The sequence below is a fragment of the Canis aureus genome, chromosome 22 (genome assembly GCF_053574225.1).
Source record: "Canis aureus isolate CA01 chromosome 22, VMU_Caureus_v.1.0, whole genome shotgun sequence".
Taxonomy (NCBI): Eukaryota; Metazoa; Chordata; class Mammalia; order Carnivora; family Canidae; genus Canis; species Canis aureus.
In genome coordinates this window covers 36,355,502-36,370,992 of record NC_135632.1, presented here as the reverse complement: position 1 = coordinate 36,370,992, position 15,491 = coordinate 36,355,502, and the positions used below count along the sequence as shown (strand labels likewise).

The 15,491-nt window shown below is 40.0% G+C and overlaps 1 pseudogene; it reads left to right on the top strand.

Moving 5' to 3' along the window:
• Positions 1–260: 260 nt before the first annotated feature.
• LOC144294365 (transcription factor BTF3 pseudogene) lies at positions 261–725 on the top strand (annotated as a pseudogene).
• Positions 726–15,491: the final 14,766 nt, after the last annotated feature.

Below are 15,491 nucleotides of genomic sequence, written 5' to 3'. Positions count from 1 at the left end.
ATAATGAGATGAAAGACTAGATTGACCATGATAATCTCAAGTATGTTAGAAGTGAATGTATACAGAAGAGGTGGGATTGGTGGGAGACCCCTCTCCCCTACAAGATGAGCTCTCAAACTAAAATTCCAAAACATATAGGAAAAACTAACCTGAAGAGATTCAGCCAACAGAATCAACAATTAAGAGTCATTCCCCACTGAGCGCCAAACCTAATTCCCCAAATGGTCCCATTTCTGCTCCAACAAGATGAAAAAACTATCATGAACCAGGAGAAACCCACCAAACTGCAAGCACAAGTGTGCTTGTGGGAAAGGAACTGCTCACCGAAAGAAGGTGATTAGAACAGCTACAGCAGATGATAAAAACTTCAGTTCTCCTTAAAGAAGTTAGGGGTAAACAATATCTCTGGTATTGAAGAAGTGAATATGTTCACAAATCAAGGAACAATGATCCACTTTAACAACCCTAAAGTTCAGGCATCGCTGGCAGCAAACACTTTCACCATTACAGGCCGTACTGAGACAAAGCCGCTGACAGAAATGCTACCCAGTATCTTAAGCCAACTTGGTGCAGACAGTCTGACTAGTTTAAGAAGACTGGCTGAAGCTCTGCCCAAACAATCTGTGGATGGAAAAGCACCACTTGCTACCAGAGAGGATGATGATGATGAAATTCCAGATCTTGTGGAGAATTTTGATGAAACTTCCAAGAATGAAGCAAACTGACTCATCATCTGACTCAGTCAACTTCTGAAGAAAATAAAACTTGAAGTTACTGGGAGTTGCTATTTTATATTATGACTGCTTTTTAAAATTTTGTTCATGGATCTGATAAAATGTAGATCTCTAATATTTTTAAGCCCAAGCCCCTTGGACACTGCAGCTCTTTTCAGTTTTTGCTTATACACAATTCATTCTGTGCAGCTAATTAAGCTGAAGAAGCCTGGGAATAAAGTTTGAAACAAGGTTAATAAAGATCTTTGCCTAGGAAAAAAAACAAGAGTCACTCCTCCCCACCCCCGCCCCCCCCCCCCCCGCCAAAGATTTTCTTAAGTATAGAAGAATCTGAAAATAATTTCACCAAGTCATCCTCAATTAGCTCTGTAACTAGATAAATAAAATATTTTCACTTATAAAAGTCTGCTATTTTTCAATAAGATACTTCTAATGACTAGTATTTACAGAGTTAATAGTCGAGTAAGAGCTACATCACTCGAGCTAGATTTTTATTGTTTTTGGTTGAGTAAGTCTCACATGCCACTTGAGGGAGAAAAGCTTATTTCAAACCAAAATTTAAAAATTAGTTAACCAGTAAAATCTCAAGGAAATAATGGTCTCCTAGAAGTTCAGAATCAAAGACCTCAGAGTCTCTCAATACCAACCAGGGCACCTGCCTAACCCACTTTCAGTGAAATCACTGCATCCGGGCCCATGCTCCTTTCAAATTGTAAATAAAGTTCTTTGTCACACTAATTACAACATGACAGGGAGTGAAGTGAGGCCTTGAACCCCAGAGCAGAGCTAAAGATGGCTTTGTTACTCATCAGCTGGACACTCTTGGGCAAATTATGTATCCTCTCTGCATCTCCATTTTTTCACCTGGTAAATGGGGATGATGATGATGATACTTATGCCCTGGTTTTTGTAAGAACTGAAAGCTAACTTTCATGAAAGGCTTGAGACAGTACCTGGAAAACAGTCAGTGCTACATAAACATTGCAGGAATTCCAGCCTTAGTCTTCACTGCTCTCTTTGAATACTAGAAAACTGCTAGTCCCAGTTAATGATTCCAGATCTTTGTATGATTTTTTCATATTACATGGTTTTTATTCTCTTTCCATCTTTATCAGGCTCCAATTTGGCAATATTCAATATTCTTGAAAACTGGGTTCCTAGATTAAACCTATACCGCAGGTGTGTTCTGACCTGTGCCACATAGAATGTGTTCATGCTGCAACTTAAAACCAATGTTGGGGGATCCCTGGGTGGTTCAGTGGTTTAGCGCCTGCCTTTGGCCCAGGGCATGATCCTGGAGTCCCAGGATCCACTCCCACGTCAGCTCCCAGCATGGGGCCTGCTTCTCCCTCTGCCTGTGTCTCTGCCTCTCTCTCTCTCTCTCTGTCTCTCATGAATAAATAAAATCTTAAAAAAAAACACACAATGCTTACTGTACTTCTACTAAAATATCCAAAAACTTATTCAAATAGGAAGCTGTAATATCAGTCCACAAAATGAGATGTCCAAGATGTTTGTATTTGTATAACTGAACTCAATTTATATTGTATGTCCCCACACTCTTGGATGGTAAAGATATTTGAGTTAATTCAGATTCAGACTCCTTGGCCCCAGGGTTGCATCTGAATTCTAGGGGCTACAAGGTTCACAGGACTCACAGAGCCAAGGTATCAGGATGGAGTGGGAGAGAACATCTGATTATCAGTAAGTATCTAGACAATAATCCACTCAGAGGTCCTGGTTCCCTTCTAGACCTCAGTCACTGGTCATTGGCAGGCCAGTATGGCACCCTCCTGTGCTTCCCTGCCATTCCCATCATTAAGACCTCTTTAAGAACCTGATTCTCCTCTGACTCATACCTTTTTGTGGGAGAATTCCACTGTAGGGCCCAGCTGTAATCTGTGGAACACTTGTATTTTTCCGTCCTACACTCATCTGCTGTTGCCATGCCATGTGCTCTAACACAAGGAACTCTGTAAGTCTTGCATCACCCAGACAACAGTTAGGTTTCCTCATCAGGCTGGTGGCAGGGACTGGAGTGCCTGTGAGTGCCTCTCCCCACTCACAGCCCCAGCTACCTCCCAAGGACAGAAGCTTGGGTCTCCGCAAGCTTATCCAGTTTCCTCAATCCTTGGTTCACCCCCAATGTCCTAGAGTGCCACCAGGCTTCATCATGTCCCCCCCCCTCTGCTTCTCTCCATTATTTGGGATAAGGAATCTTTGTTTATTTTTGTGAAGGAGACACTGATTCTGATTCACCATGTATTCTTCTAAATGGGATGAGACTTTTTTGAAAAAAATGATCACTTGTTAACTTTACAACATTTTTAAAGTCTAGTGTCTCCTATGACACTTTTTTCCCAAGGACAAGGAGACAAAATGCCTAGCTCCCCAAATTGGAAGGAGGGAGAGAGTTGGGGGGAAAAGAAAACACGAAAAAAATGCATCAGTTAGAATCACAGAATTTCTCACCTTATTACCTTTTTGGATGACATTGAATCAAATTGAGGCAATTATATAATCAAGTAAAATATTTTCTCAGCCCCAACTGGAGTATAGGTCAGGCATGTTGCTTGGTGCCAGGGGCATAAAGATGAAAGATACTGGGCCTCGCTGGCCTCGCTGCCATCACTAACGGATGTTTCATTGTCTTCACCTCTACTTCTGCTTTATTTAGGATCATGTAATTTTTCAGCTGTGTTACAACTTTTTCACTGGTTTCCCTGCTTCAGATCTCATTTTCCAGTTTTATGTACCCCCTACCTATACTTCACATTCATTAAAACATGAATCTAATCATATCATTCTTTTACTTAAAAATGTGCAGTGGTTCCCATCACCTTTGGGACAAAATTCCAGGCATAATCTTAGTCTTTAAAAACATTATTTCCTTTAGTTCTCAAAGCAACGCTATCAGGTAGCTATTGTGATCTCAATTTTATTCTTTTTTTTTTTAAGATTTTATTTATTTATTCATGATAGACATAGAAAGAGAGAGGCAGAGACACAGGAGGGGGGAGAAGCAGGCTCCATGCCGGGAGCCTGACGCGGGACTCGATCCTGGGACTCCAGGATGGCGCTCTGGACCAAAGGCAGGTGCTAAACCACTGAGCCACCCAGGGATCCCCGATCTCAATTTTATAAACAAAGAAGCTGAAGCCCAGAGAGCTTCACAGAACTGACCCAACCACAGCTCAAAATAAGCTTTCTTGTCTCTAGACTCACTGTTTTTAAAACAAGACTGAATTTTCTGGTCTCCTTAATTCAATCTCCCTCCTATATTAAGGATGATGGATATAGTAGGACTACCACTGCTATTACTACCACGACTATTATCACTGTAACTAGTTAACTATCACTTTGGATTTTTTGCCCTCACTTATCTTCAATATAAAGAAGGAGGAGGAAGAAACTTACCTAGTCGGCCAAGTCTGTCAATCAGCCAAATGAACCTTGACAGTCCATGGGTGACAAATTTTGAGCCAAGTCACCCTTGCATGCAGTACAGTTTATCCAAAGACTTACAGATAAAACACTCGGTGGCTTGTTCCAGTCTATATACTGTCATTGTGAAAGTAGAATGGAAATTCCAGTCTCCTGAATCTTCTGTCCACTAAGCCAAAATGCAACACATATATCCACTGATCTAAACGAACAGAAACCTTTCAATAAGTTAGCCCCATGTAACAGGCAACTTAACACATTTGAAAGCTTTAAAATATGACAATTAATCACATCTCTAGGAAGCATGTGGTACAGCTGAATGGCGATTCACAGGCAAACCTCAAAAACACCAACGTTGCTTATGACTGTAAACCTCACTCAAAATTTGTTCCCGAGTGGTTTCAGTATTCAGTTGGAAGAGTGACAGTTGGAGTTAATGGTTTTCTTTTCTCACTTTTCTTCAGAAACCAATCCATCTCACTACCACAGTGCTTTGCAACCTTTTTAAACCTATGACTCCCTTGGATAAATTTGGAAATCTCATAATACCATTTCTCCAACCTCTGACTCCCACCCTGACCAGAGCTTGTGTGTGCAGAAAAGGCATAGTATTTCTTATGCATCATGCCAGAAAAGAAAAAAAAAAAGGCATTTAATGTTCCAAATGATTATGTAAAAAAGGCATTTTGCTTTCCAAATTTAAAAATATATTTTGACGTTTTTTTTCAAATCACATATCATCCATTCATAACCCTATCCCTCCCAGCTACTACATCAACTATATGCTTGCACTTACTAATCTGTGGCCTCTTTTTTTTTTTTTTTTTTTTTTTGGCCTCTTTTTGCGTTCAGTCTACAATTGTCCAAATATTTAGAGTATTTGCCATTCATAAAATGGTTTCTGGCTAAAAAGAGAATCAAGCAATAGAAATGAAATTCACAGACTCAGAGGATGTCCAAGTGTTAGGGGCCCTGAGAGATTACTAGTTCCCATGATTTACACCCCGGATTTATGGAGGAATCTGAGTCTTTGGCCCTGTGGCTGAAGGATTTGGATTACAAACAATAACCCTTAGATGATTATAATAACCACTTGGTGTGGGGAAGGAACCAGTAATACAGCCTTATTCTATTATTTGACAGGTGAGGAAACAAACAAAGAGAGTACGTGTAGCTAACTCAGTTCGTGGACCTAATTTTGGTTTATACTGGTTATAAAAGCAACCTTAAAAATTTTTTTTTAGGGCAGCCCAGGTGGCTCAGTGGTTTATCACTGCCTTCGGCCCAGAGTGTAATCCTGGAGACCCGGATCAAGTCCCATGTCAGGCTCCCTGCATGGAGCCTGCTTCTCTCTCTCTCTCTATTTCTCTTTCTCTCTCTCTCTCTCTCTCCTCTTTCCTCTCTCCTCTCTCTCTCTCTTTCTGTTCTCTCTATGTATTTTTTCATGAATACATAAATATGAGAGACACAGAGAGAGAGGGAGAGACATAAGCAGAGGGAAAAGCAGACTCCACGCAGGGAGCCTGATGTGGAACTCAACCCAGGACCCCAGGATCACAACCTGAGTCAAAGGCAGACACTCAACCACTGAGCCACCCAGGCATCCCTAAAAGCAACTTTTAAATCTTTAGAATTTTATTTTCATTCTCAGCTCTGATTTCTAGTGAGAAGAAAAATATCTTTTTACAACCACCTCATCTTCCTCCTTTTTCCAAATGTTGCCTGGATAGCTACAAATGACAGATTGAACACATTCCCTTACCTCCTCCAGCAAATTTCTAGTAAAGAAATAAAAGAGGCATAACCTAGTGAAGAAAATGGGAAGCTTATTTACACTTTGGGAAGATGTAAAGCAAATAGTGGAGTGGCAACAGATATGACAAAACAAGCTTAAATCCCAAAGTCATACCCAAGGGGACACCAAAGATAAGTGGACTTATTTGCACTGGAGAACCCAGGAGCAACTATAGGTACACACAGCCAGGGTTAGGCTTAAAGCAAAAAGTGCATAGATGGCTTGAAATTCCAGATATGCATTCATATGCCACCCTCCCCCATCCCTATGCAGAGATGACAGCAGCCAAATGCTCCACTCCCCACAGCAGACAGCCAGATTCTATTCTCCAAAGAAGGTGAAAGGGATTAAGCATCTGACTGTTGATCTCAGTTCAGGTCTTGATCTCACTGGTCATCAGTTCAGGCCCTGTGTTGGGCTCCATGCTGAGTATGGAGCCTAATTTATAAAGAAAAGAGAAGAAAAGAAAAAAGTGAAAGGGAAGATTCATATTCAGAAGCACCAAACACAGCAGAAGGTGGCAGTGAGGTTCAAGATTATAAAAGGGGTAGTCAGGTGAAAAATTTGCATTCTGAATAATTGGACTATCAAGCCTAACTAGGTGTCTATCCCCAGGAGGAAGTTGAAGGATTCATCCCTGGAGATACTGAATGACCACTACATACTGAAATTGTATATGCATGTGTTTTGGGGAGGGAAAGAGATATGAACTAATGAAACAGCTAGTTCTCTAGCAAATAACCATAAGCGGTGGCAACCTTATGTCTGACAGCTTCTATATAAGTTTGCCAGGGCTGCCATAACCACATACCACAGACTGGGTGACTTAAACCGTAGCATTTTGTTTTCCCAGAGTCTTAGAAGTCTGAGACCAAAGTGTCAGCAGGGTTGGTATCTTCTGAAATCTCTCTCCTCGCCTTGTAGATCATTCATTGTCTTCTCCCTTTGTCTTCACATAATCCCCCTCTGTTAGGGTCTTAATCTCCTATTGAGGACACCAGCCATACAAGATTAGGACCTACTGATATGGCCTCATTTTACCTTAATTACCTCTTTAGAGACTCTATTTCCAAATACTGTCACATTCTGAATTACTGGAAACCTCAAAGATACCAATTAATATTTCTTTGGAGAAATACAAGTAAATCTTCAACTGATAAAACCAGGGCTGAATATTTATAGAAAAACGAGCAATAAAAAAACAAAGAACTTGAAAAATTAAACTATGATAATGAAATATAAGTAAACAAACAAATGGAGAAAAGGGAAAGTCAAAGAAATCCCTCAGAGAATTGAGCCCTCACAAGGCAAGAAACTGGACACATGAAAGCAAAGATCATGAATAAGAAGCTCAATATAAGATGTTAAAAATCTGATTAAAAAGAATTTGAGAAAAAGCAGAGAAAAATGGAAGGAAAAATATCATCAAAGAAATAGCACTAAATTTTCTCAAATCTAAATCTCTAATCTGTGTCTTCCCTTTGAACTTCATACTTAATGCCCAACTCAGCTGCCTACTCAATATCTCCATCTTAATAAATGAAAATTTTAATTTTTTTCGGACCAAAAACACCTCATCAAATACTTCATACTTTATAAAAAATTAAAAATTGGGGCACCTGGGGAGCTCAGTTGGTTGAGCATCTGACTCTTGATTTGGGCTCAGGTCATGATCTCATCAAGCCTCTGTCAGGTTCCATGCTCAGCAGGAGCCTACTTAACATTCTCTCTCCCTTTTTCTCTGCTCCTCCTTCCTCTTGTGTGTGTGCTCTCTCTCTTCTTCTCTCTCTCAAATAAACAAATAAATCTTTAATAAACTTAACTAAAAATCATAGACTAAATATAAAATATAAAGATATAGATGTTCTAAGGAAAAAAACTGAGAGAAAAATCTGCACAACTTGGGTTTGGCAAAGTTTGAGTACAAATCTAAAAACATATAAAATGAATTTTATCAAAATTAAAAATATTTGCTCTGTGCAAAGCACTATTAAGAAAACAAAAAGAGTCACAGATGGGGAAAAATATTTGCAAATCACATATCCAATAAAAGACTTTTGTCCAGAATATATAAATAACTATCTAAATTCAACAATAAAAACCAAAGAAAACAAAAATATCAATTCTTACAAAATGAGCAAACAATCTAAATGGACACTTCACCAAGGAAGATATACGGATGGCAAATAAGAGATGTTCAAAATCATCAGTCATCAGGGCAATGCAGATTAAAATCCCAAGGTAATACAACTACATACCTATTATAATGGCTCAAACCTTAAAATCTGCAATATCATGTACTGATTCAAGAGCAACTAAAACTCTCAGACACCATTAATGGGAATGCAAAAAGTTAAGCCATTCTGAGAAAAAGTTTGGAAGTATCTTATAACAGTTATGATAAGGAGGGACAGATTTTTCATTGTCAGAGAAGGAAGAGAAGTTACAAAAAAGCAAAAGGTAAAAAAAAAAAAGCAAAACGTAATGGTAGGAAGAACCCAGTTGTGCTGTGTTGTGGTGGGAGGTCTCAGAGTAAACTCATGATTTTGTAAATATGTATTCAGATGGATAGAAACAGAAATAAATATAGACTTGTGTGTATGCATGTGTTATATAGATAAACAGACAAATATGTCTATTTATCTATCTCTTCTAGCCAAGACTGCTTACAAGTTCCAGAAGCAGTGGGAAAATCCCAGTAGCGACCTAGTACCTAGATCTTGGTTTTGAAATACAATCCTACAATAAAAGAAACTGAGGTTTCTTGGACAAGTGGCTAATTCCAGTGTTGGAACAAGTTAAATAAGGAATGAGCCTGGAGACCTTTTCTCTGGTCATAAAGGAAGGAAGTACTATGAAAAAAAAAAAAAAGAAAGAAAGAAAAAGAAGAAAGAGAAAGAAAGAAGAAAGAAAATCCGTGAAAAGATTAATTAAATAAGAAAGAAAAGGCAACTGTTCCTTACAGAATTCCAGTTAATAAGCATCCAGGGAATAAGGGAAACAGGAAGTCACCATTAGAATACCACAGTAACATGTACCTGAGTCCCTGATTCTTATGGAAAGGCAATACTGGTTAGTATTGCCTACTTCACATTTCTTTTATGTGATTAGAGAAGTTCTGACTTTTGTCACAGCTGTTTTGTATTTTCTGTCATGTAAATTCAACCCAATTCTATGAAGAAGATTCTTTCTAAAAGTTTCTTTTGAAGAACCTCAGATTCTAGTGTTTCCAGCAATGCCTCAGCAACCATTTACTTATACCTACAGCATGCCTAAGATGAGCATTTGACATACATTTATCCCTTTAATCCTTAAAAAAACTACATATATCATTATCTCCTTTTTGCAGAGGAAAAAAATGTTTCTCAAAGAGTAATAATTTGGGGCACCTGGGTGGATCAGTCAGTGAAGCTTCTGCCTTCAGCTCAGGTCATGATCCCAGGGTCCTGGGATGGAGCCCTGCATTGGGCTCCCTGCTCAGTGGAAAGTCTGGTTCTTCCTCTCCCTCTACCCCTCCCACTACTCATGCTCTCTCTTTCAAATAAATAAAGTTTTCCCCCAAAAAAGAGAAAGTAATAATTTGACAGGCTACCTCATGTGACAATACCTAAAAGCCATGTGTATTGGCCATGTCTTATTGGCCATGCTTTTTCTTCCATATCTCATGGTCACCTCAGAGAACTTTTAGAATACTTATAGAGTTTAATACTTAATAGAGTTTAATTTTCCTTGTGGGGAGCTAGGAGTATACTGAGGAATAAAAAGGCTAACCAGATACTGCTGCTGACTTCTGATTTTAAAGATGTCTACAAGTGACATCTCACAGGTAAATAACGTTAAAATCCTCTAGAGGAGTAATCCCAAGAAGTCCCAACCCATGGAACTTCCTCCAGTGACCTGACATTGTCAGAACAGATCTGAGCACAGGGAAAATGTCCCCGTATGCTAAGGTAGCATGTCTCCATAGTTGCCACCAGTTCCTTCTCTCTTAGTACATGCATGACATTCCACATTGAACATGGGATGCATTCGTCCACCCCTTTGACTTTGGCTGTCTCATGACTGCTTTGACCAAGAGCCGCAAGGAGAAGCATTAGAGCCCCACATCTATGAAAGAAGAAGCCATGTTGTACACTCAGCCTAGCTGAGCCTTCAGATAACTCCAGCCCCAACCCTATCAGACTGCAATTACTTTAAAGTCCCCAAAGAAGAACCGCCCACGCGAGTCCAGTCAACACATAGAACCTAAAGATAATCATAAATTGTTTCAAGACATGACATTTTATTGTTACTTGTTATGCAGCAATAATTAACAGGAAACTTGCTAGTGTCACTTGACACTGACATATGGAGCGTCCTGGAGACCACTGGTCAACAGATCTTTTGAGGCATTTCACAGGAGAGAAGTGGAAAATGCAAAGCTCCCTTCCACTCTCTTCTCCAGCATTGCCCCCAAACTCTCCAAGAATAGGAGGGAAGCTTCTTGCTTCTTGGCTTACCTTCAATAAAGGCCAGATTATAAGAAGAGAAATTTAAAACTCTAGAGAAAGAAGGCATTGCAGAGTGTAGGACAATAGGTAAGAATGAAATGGAGGGAATTCTGGTCACAAGAGGTAGTCCCCTGTTCCTTTTCACCTCCATGATCTGTTCATACTTTTTTCTTCTAGAATACTTCCTCCACCTCCATAACCACCATTTCTTCCAGCAGAGTTAAATTCTGAGCCCAGTGCTTCTTTAGTACTCTGTCATTCATAGCACTGTGATTCTTTCTTCAAATGTCTGTCTTTCCCACTTGACTGTGGGTCCCTTGAGGGCAGGGGATATAGCTTTCATCATCTTGGTTTTTCTGCTCTGTCCTCCTAGCCTATATCAAGAATGTTCATTGACTGAATGATGCATTCTGCAAATAGGCTATAACACAGTTTTCCAAATGTACATGCTAAAACACAGCAGAGTCTGTTTTGCTAATAATATTAGAGACAGAAATAATCCTTGCTATTTTTGTTTTGTTTTCTGATCTCAGAACAAAAGTCAACAAACTAAAATATCTGTAGAGGCAATACAGGTAAAATACATGGGAGAAGCAGGCCAGTCAGAGAGCACATGGTTCATCCAAGGATGGCAGCTGTCACTCACTCCAGTAAAGCGTTCTCCAGTGGACCCAGTGTTGCTTTTGGAACTATTTCAAGAGAAGCCAAAAATCCAGATTTCATGTAAAATACTGGCCAAGTCAAGCATGTCATCAAGGCAAATCCTATCTTTGGTCTGAAGTTGGCCCATATCTGGCCAATTAATAATCTCCAACTAAGAAATGCTTTATCCTGTCTCTACTCAAGAGTCTTCCCATGAAAAAGGCTTTTTTGATCATTCTAAACTAGCACACACACACACACACACACACACACCCTGTAGACACTCATACACACTCATTTTCAATCCCTTTAAGCAGCTGCTTAATTTTTCTTTATACCTATTATCACTGTGTTTTGTATTTCATACTATGTGTCTCTGCTACTAGAATGTCAGCCCCACTAGAACAAGGTCCCTGTCTGTTTTGTTGACTTCTCTATTCCCAGTACATGTAACAGTACCTGGCACATGCAAAGAACTAAATGTAAACTATTTCAATATTGAGAGTTCCTGCCTCCTTTCTGTCAGATTTTTCCTGTCTCAGACACCCAAATGTATCATAAGAGAGTTTCTTGCAAACTTTCCCTCTCTAGTCCTGAGCTAGCTACTGCCTTTTAGACTGGTGAGCGGAGCTAACATTATCAAATGAACCTCCAAAGCCCCTGATAACTCTCCTTCTCACAGCCAAGGGCTTAGAACAGCTGCAAGCTACCCAGCCTTCTCAGCCCTTCAGGGTCTTAGGAGTTTCCCAAGAATAAGATACTCATCCCTAAACAGCACATTCACATTGCAAAAAGGAAAGAGAAAGAGCCGTAAGGGTCTGACTAGAGCCTTTTCATTAAAGAGACTATATGGTGGGTCCTCCTGCTACCTGAGGGAGAAGACAGGAGAAGGCTGAGCACTTCCATGGGAGGTAGTGCTTCACTTTTCTCCAACATGTTCTAAAGTCTGGAAGATCTCCCTCTCTAAGGAACCTGCGATGAAGATGGAAGAAAGAACATGGAAAGGCAAGCTGGGAGCCAGGACAGTTATCCCATGATCTTCGATGTACATGCTCTGAAGAGTGGAGGCTGGAGGTTTGTGAGGTCACCACAACTTGGAGGCATTCATCTGAGCATCTCAGTCATTTGCCATATCTTGTGTTTTGAACACAGCTTCTGCCACATATATTTGCTCCCTGTGCTATCATTTGTCATTACTTTTTTCTACAAGTGAATATGGTTTTGAAATTACTACATTTACCTGAAAATAAAATTTTATATGACAAACACAAATGAAAAACCTGGATCATTATATATAAATAGGTGACGTGCACATATGCGCGCACACACACACAAACTCACTGAGAATAAAATAATGCTATTAACTCCTAGTTAGATAAGTTGGCTGCCAAAGCACCTTGTCTAACATCTGCTCTCTTTTGTACTAATCTAAAGCTTGGTTAGCAAGTGTAATTATTCTTGGCCTAACCAGAAGAGTTAAAGCAGAACTGCAAAAAGGAATAGCTCCATGTGATACCAGTAATCAGTGTCATGGCCCTAAATTCACAGCCTGTAGTACACACTGTGAAACACAACTCTCAAGCTTATGGATACCAGAACCACCTGCAGCTAAAATGGGACATTACAACCCGAGGCAAGCAATTGAGTTTAGAATCTATAAAACTGAAGTTTCTTAGTAGTTGCTGGTACGTGGGGCTGGAGCAAGCATAGAGAACAAATGGAAAGAAAATCCAGGAAACTTTCTCAATCATTCTGCTGTAAACTTGTCTGTGACTCCTCCTCCTGGCTCTTGGCTGGGGCATCTCAGTTCACCTGGTAGCCTTTCCTCCTCCAGGTAGCTAGACTGGGCTTCCTCATAGCTTAGTGATTTCAAGGTTCCAAGAGGGTAAGAGCAAAAACTGCAAGGCTTCTTAAGACCTAGGCCTCAGAATTGAACATCATATACCCAACATGCTATCTTTCAAAACAGTAGGCTGCTCCAATTGAATGGGGAAGTAAAATAGATTCTACTTCTTCCTGGAAGCAGTGGCAGTATCATCTGGCAAAGGGGTGTAGACATAGACGCATGACTTATCAGGGACTATTATTTAATGACCTATGTATCTACTTCTGTGGACCCTCAAAACTCTCAGATACCTTTGATCAGAGTCTGCCTTCCTTAAAAATTATCAGTGCCATTGTCTTATACAGTAGACAGGGCTGGGAGCTACTAAAAAGAGATCAGGGCCAATTCAATTGAATTTCATGTAAACACTGATTCCCCAGTTGGTTATCAATAAACAGAGGGAAAGTTTCTTTCTTTTTTTTTTTCTTTCTTTTTTCTTTTTTTAAGGATAGCACTTTTTTCTTTTGTCAAAGCTCTTGAAGAGTGAGTCCCCTCCAACTTGAAGCAGTTTATCATAGCACAGTGATTCTCAAACTATGGTCCACCTGGGAACACATCAGAAATGCAAATTATCAGGTTCTACCCTGGAAGTACTGAATCAGAATCTCTGTAGGTAGAGACCAGCCATTTGGGTTTAACATACTTTTCAGGTAATTTGACTGCATATTGGAGCTTGAAAATCACTGCCATGGTTGAACATACAACTGGATTCAAAATCCCATCTCCATTACTTTACATGGTGCATGACTTTGGGCAAGTTACTTAATCTTTCTGCTTCTCAGTTTCCTCATCTGCAGGATGGTGATAGTAAGGGAACCTACCTCACAGGTTCTTGAGGGGATAAGACGAGGTAGCAATATAGAGATTTGAAGAGCCTGGCACATTCTAAGTATTGTGTAAGTGATGGCAGCTATCCTTCTAATTACTGGCTGTGCCTCTGGACTGTGGTCTTTCAGAGTAACAAAGTGGCTTGGACTAAGGACATTTTTTAGAGGTAAGATTTTTGATCAAAGGTTGGAGGACAGAGGAAAGCACTGAAAATCAGAAATCTTTCAGCTACAGTTAGTGGGGAAGTGTTTCTGCCAGCACTATCATGTTAGAAGCAGATATTAGTCTGGCTCCCCCATAGCAGTTCGAATCCTATCTGTAGTGTTACAAGTGTGGCCAAATGTGAGTAAACCTTGATTTAGGAGTGAAAGCTACTAATGCTGAATTTGATATAAAAATTCTACCACTTAAGTTATATGTTATGATAACACATATGATAGGATTGTGGAATTGGAGGGCACCTACCTCTCTCCACATACCTCCTCCACGTTTTGCTTGCTTTTTTTCTTCAAGTCTGTACTCAAAGTCAATTTCTCAGTCAGCCCTTCCTGGGAACTCTGCTTAAAACACACACACACACACACACACACACACACACACACAGGCTTCCTAACCTTCTTCTCTTCTCAATTGTTTACCCTTAAGAATTATCCTCATCTCACATGCTGTATATTCTACTTACTTAGTTTTTTGCTGGTAACAGACAAATCAAATGAAAACCTGTTCTCAGAAGGCAGAGATATTTTTCTGTTTTATTCTCTATTGTATACTCAGTGGCTGGTACCTAGTAGGTAATCAAAAAACAATTCTTGAATGAATATTATTAATACCTCTACTCCTTTGTTCTATCAAATTGAGAGAGAGATTAAAACAGAACCTGGAGGGGTGCTTACCTGGCTTGGTAGGTACAGTGTGTGACTCTTGATCTTGGGCACATGAGTTCAAGCCCCACATTGGATCTAGAGCTTACTTAAAAAAAATAATAATATTTAAAGCAACAAAATTCAAAGAAAAAAACAGAAACCGAAGACCTGAAGTTTTGACTTGGGAGGGAGAGGCGTAGGCTGCCCAAGAAAGACAGAGCCATTAGACACCCAGGAAGTTTCAGTCATGAGGCAGGATGTTAATCTGTGCCTATTGTACACCAGGCACAGTACTGACATTTTAGGTTTAATCTCTACTTCAACCTATCAGATGGGCATTCCTCACTTTATAGATAAGGAAATCAAGGCTTAGAGACCTTCAAGTAACCTGTCTAGGTTTACACAGCTTAGAAGCAGAAGTGCAGAGACTGCATCCCAGATCTTTAACTCCAAGTTCAGGTTTGTTCCTTGCTGCCAATGCTGGGAATGAAAGGTGAACTTGGCAGGCTGATTGAGGGCAGCCTGGGTGGCGCAGCGGTTTAGCGCCGCCTTCAGCCCAGGGCATGATCCTGGAGACCCGGGATCGAGCCTCATGTCAGGTTCCCTGCATGGGAGAGAGCCTGCTTCTCCCTCTGCCTGTGTCTCTGCCTCTCTCTGTGTGTCTCTCATGAATAAATAAGCAAAATCTTAAAGAAAAAAAGGAGGGCTGCTTGAAAATGGGAAAAGGGCTCCACCTTTTTTCAGTTTCAGACTTGCCCTAGTAATGATAATAACAATAATAATTATAATAATAATTTGTATTATCCTAAC